The sequence below is a fragment of the Phlebotomus argentipes genome, unplaced genomic scaffold, assembly GCF_947086385.1.
Source record: "Phlebotomus argentipes unplaced genomic scaffold, Phlebotomus argentipes genome assembly contig_2, whole genome shotgun sequence".
NCBI lineage: Eukaryota > Metazoa > Arthropoda > Insecta > Diptera > Psychodidae > Phlebotomus > Phlebotomus argentipes.
The window spans coordinates 8,741,900-8,746,942 of record NW_026776162.1 but is presented as its reverse complement, the minus strand read 5'-3'; positions in this window follow the sequence as shown (position 1 = coordinate 8,746,942).

Genomic DNA, 5,043 nt, shown 5'->3' with positions numbered 1-5,043 from the left:
TCAAGCAATCTCGCATTAATCGACACCTTCAATCTATGAGAAATTCCATGTACGATGATGTTTATCTTCTTTGGCACAGTTTTGATGGTGAAACATCAAAATCTCGTCAAAACATGGAGGGAAAATCTTTTCGCGTGCGCAAAATGCGCGCCATCACAACAATAAGAACCCTCCACGTGTGTCGTTCTTTGGGAAACTTTGAGAAGACAAAGTTTGCGAGGGAGGAAATGTCAAGGGGGAGATAATGTGGTCAGAAATTGTGTACAAAAGAATTGTTTTTAGTATATTTCTTATGAATTTAAGGCAAACTTTGCCACTAAACAACCTTCAAAATCATTTATTCTTGCATCTAATCTGCTAAAATTTGCATTTATCTATTGGAGATCACAAGATTTCAATAATAAATTGCGTTAATCAGGCTAAGATTGAACATAACCTCAAAAATATTTTTCCAGGATACAAAATTGACTATTTTAAGAGCTTTTTGTTTGATTTCTTACTCTGAATTAGTAAATTTCAGCTCGTTTTCGATTAGTCTTGCCTTTAAAAGATTCCAAAAAAGTTTCTTTCAAGGATTTTTGAGGTTATGTTCCAAAATAAATCCAAAAGAGCGAATGAAAATTGAATCACATCAAAATATCCACTAGAAACGGTTAATATTTCTTTAATACTGTTTCTCTTTTTAGTTTTTTAGGTTAAAATGTAAAAATTGCGTCTTTTTGGGGACAAAGACTTCTAAATTTGAGGTTATGTTACTTTAGACAGCTGAAATAATCTATAAAGTTGAGAAAAAAGAAGGAAAATGCATGTTTTAAGCACTGTCAATGTTCTAGAAGTGTCTGTGATTGTGCACAGAAATTGTGTTGTACACTCTTTAGCCGCATTGTCTCCCCCTTGGGAAATGTCAGACAAATTGCCAAATTGTCACCACTCGGAAGCCTCTTCTTTGTGATCCTAATCGTGGGCTCACATCGTCAAATTTCCATCAGACAATTGGGTTTTCCATCCACGCAGACTTGTTCTCAATTCCAACCCGAAGTGATTGTCTGAATGGGAGAATTGCGCGCATTGAATGGCATTCGCGAAAATTTTTCAGCTCATTCATGGGGACACAGATTTGGAGTTTGGGAAAAATTGCCGGGCCTTTTGTGGCCGCGACACTCTTTTTTTATTTCTTCTTCTGCCACAAGACAAGAGCTGTTCTGGCGTGCCTTCTATTGAAATGATTAATTGTAATGTGTGTTCCACTCTACACAAATTATAATTATCAATCACTATAATCAGATGAGAAATGCCATAGAGATGGGAAATCTATTGAATGCGCGCGCCTTCCAACCAATTCCGCCGGCGGGCGGAAAAGAGGGAAAAGTCTGTGCAAGTTCACAATTCCAACAATCACCCATTGCCTTTTTCATTGTCTTGCAAACGGCAAAATTGGAAGTAACGGACCCGCGACGGAGTATCTCTTCCCGGCATCATACTCAGGTGGGCAAAATCTCAGAGGCATCGATTGGCGTCGACACCGCGAGAGTGCGATGAAAAAGGCACTGGCATAAATCGATCAGAGCTGTTTTCTATTGAAATGCACTCTAATATCATCATTTGCCATTTTCTCCCCGGCAAATCCATCATCGGCTCTCCGTGTGCAATTCTTCACAATGCCATCCATCTGTGTGTGTGTGTGTCGTTTTGCTGTATTAATTTTAATTATTGACTTCTTAATGGCATGCTAAACTCCCTTTTGTGCAGCCACACAAAAGAACTAAGAACACAATCTCTAATAAGAAATGGAAGAAATGGATAGTTTCTTTTTCCCATTTCACTGCACAAAACTGTGCATTTTTCCTACACACAACTTCCTTTTGGCGCTTTTTCCGCCGCTTCCGGGAACCGCGCTCAAATCAATTTACTCTTCCCTTCTCAGCACCAAATCACCTTCCAGCCATTTGACTCTGCAAACAATCAGAATATAATCACCGCCTTGAGCCATAATAAATGCTGCTCGCGCCAGAGAATCAAATTATTAAGAGAGTGATAAACTTTTCCCCAAGAATAACAGTGCATTTGCATGCATCTCTGCGATTTTCTCAAGCACACATTCTGAAAAATTCACTGGCTAAATCTTTATAGACTAAACGTGAGACTATTTCTTATCTCCAAATGAGACAAACTTCACGTAAGTGACAACACTTGTTGCAATCATTCTTCCTCATATTACAATGTTAATGTGTCTACAAGGGGGAGGTAATGTGATCAGAAGTGGTGTACAGCTTGTGAGGAAGTGTTAGAAATAGGATTTTGAATATTTGTACTGCCAAAGTTTCTGTTTCAACAAATTGAGGCATTTTCCAAGTTATTTTGCTCATAAAAATGATATTTTTTGTCTTTCTAGGTTATGTTATTGATTTAAGACACATTTTAGTCATTAAATAACCTCCAAAATTACAAACTTTATGTTTAATTTGGGAAATATTCCTCTTTTTCCAGGCAAATTAGAGCATTGACGTTCGAAAAATTTCATATTGATCGAGAAGAATCCTTAAAAAGTCAATCATAACCTCAAAAAAATCAATTCTGTCTATAAGAATGCCTTTTTTCTTACTTATTTCTACGGTTTATGCTTAAATGTGGGATATTTTCGTTATAATTATCCATTTTCAAGTTTGAAAAGAATAAAATTACTCCAAGAAATATTTAAAGCTTGAATGAAAATCACGACTAAAGTCACACATAACCTCAATTTCTCACTAAACAGCCCCGATTTTGAGTTAGAAAGATTCTAGACGATATCTACCCAAATATATCCAAAGTCAGTTAGATTTCAGTTAGTTTTTGGTTATTTTTCAAATTAAGAATAAATATTGATATTAAAAAACGGAATTAAAAGCAGTAAAACCTTAAAAAGAAAAGCATTTATGTCTGCTAACGCGGATAGAAAAGTATGCAAATCAGTGTTATAAAACTGTTAGTAAGATTTTAGTTAGATATCAGTTAGATTTCAGTCAGTTTCTAGTCGTGGGAAGTGTTAAGAATTTTCCATACAAATTGTGAAAGTGCTGTACAAGTTTTAGTCATATTATCTTCCCCTTGAATGCTTATGCGCGACTTTATAAGGTCAAGATCATCATCTTGATCTCTTTCTCGCGATCTGTTGATAGTGAAATTCCTTGAAATGCAGCGTAATAAAGTAAAAGACATCAACAGAGACACTTTCTGTGGGGTTGTCAGATGAAACACACAAGAAAAATATCCAAGATTTCTTACATTTTAACCCAGTGAAATGTGCATTCAAAAAGTAACGAACCATCGACTTGACCATCAATCTCTTGGAGACTTTTTTTTCCCAGATCCCGGAACAATTCACATCACTTGGCATTGTTTTTTGAATGGAACTCCAAATCAAAATCATTCCTAATTTCCACAATTACCTCCCAAATTTACCAAATTAGTGGGCAATTTTTAGGCAATCTTCTTCTCAATTTCATCCAGATTGCACATCTTAATTATGCGAACCTTTCGGCCCAAGAATAGGGTTAGAAAAGAAATTGTGTTGTCCCATTTTTCCCAAAGCATATTAAATGCCCGCGGAATTTATGGTTTGACACGAAGTGTGAAGGATCGGAAAAGGCTGTTAAAATTCCTCTTCGATATTCCAATAAGGGCCACAAAATGCGATAGAAGTTGTAATTTATTGTGTGATCATCTAGAAAACGCCTCATGATATAAATTATGGTTTTCCGCTTCTTCTCCAGCCTCAAAACGAAAAAGTCCGCAGACACAAAAGCCACATTGGAGAGTTAAGTCGGGATTATCGACTTGCTCTTATTGTCTCATAAAACAGTTCAGCTCTTCTGCACTTCTCTTGGCGTCTCATTAGACGTTTTCTCCGGTGCACTTGAGAGATGATTTCATTAAATTGTGGAACTGTTTCGCTCAAGACGTTTTGCCATGCGCAGTAAGGGAAAAAAAGAGTTGAAGTCTCAATTTGTACATAGGCGCATTTATTTGTTTACTTTCAATAATTTATTCAAGAGCATCCCAGAGAGCCTGTGAGAGATGATTGGGAAGAAAAACGGGGAGGAAAAGACCGAGGAGATCCGTGATTTCTAAGCGCGTCTGAGAGGCAAAAACAGACTCACACAGATTCGAAAGAGAGTCTTCTGTGTGGTGGGCAAAAGAGAGGCGAATCCGCGGCTGGCGTGCGCGAGAGAAAGACGCGCGCATCTTGAGATTGGAAGAAGGGGCGCAAGTCAAGAAGTGGAGGAAGCATTAAAAGCAGTTGGAAGGCCATTGACTAGAACATTTGTTATGGAACCTTCGCGGCGTTGAAGTCTCTGTTGCATTGCTGTGTTTTTTTTTCTCCTTATTGTTCTTGTGCGCTTTCTTGGCTCTCGAAAAGTCCGTCGCGGTGTCGCGAATCCTGTGCCGAGGATAATCAGAAAGCAACCAAAAGAGAAAAGAAAGTGAAGAACTTAGAGACTTGGTGGATGATTTTCCAGCAAGACAAAACAAGGAATACAAAACCGTACTTTGTGTGACGCTTTCAAACGCGCGCTCTTCACCGAAAAAAAAATAATAGAGAAAATAGAGTAAAAGATGAACATTTAATTGAAATAACTGTCGATGTAACGCAAATAATTAATTATGATTTTGGATCAGTGAAATAAAAGTTGAGTTCAAGACATAATTACATGTATAAGTCAGTGGAATGATGTTCAAAGTGGATTCTACTTTCAAATACAGTTCTTAACTTTTATCTCTCTTTCACACTCTCCACTTGGTAATTTTTACCTCAATCGGGCAAATTGAGAAATTCTTGGGTGGAAAACCGTAATATTCTTTCATGTTGTGATACTATTTAAGTCTCTCTCCTCCTCCTCCTCTGGCTAACGCTCGCGAGTGCGGAGTCCAAGAATTGCCAATTAAATCGAATCTCTCAATTGCACAGCCGAAGAGCGCTGCATTTCCACGCTCACTTGCTATTCCGGAGTGATTTTCTTTTCTTCTGTTTTTTTGGGGGTCCGAAACGTTCGTGGGGGGAAA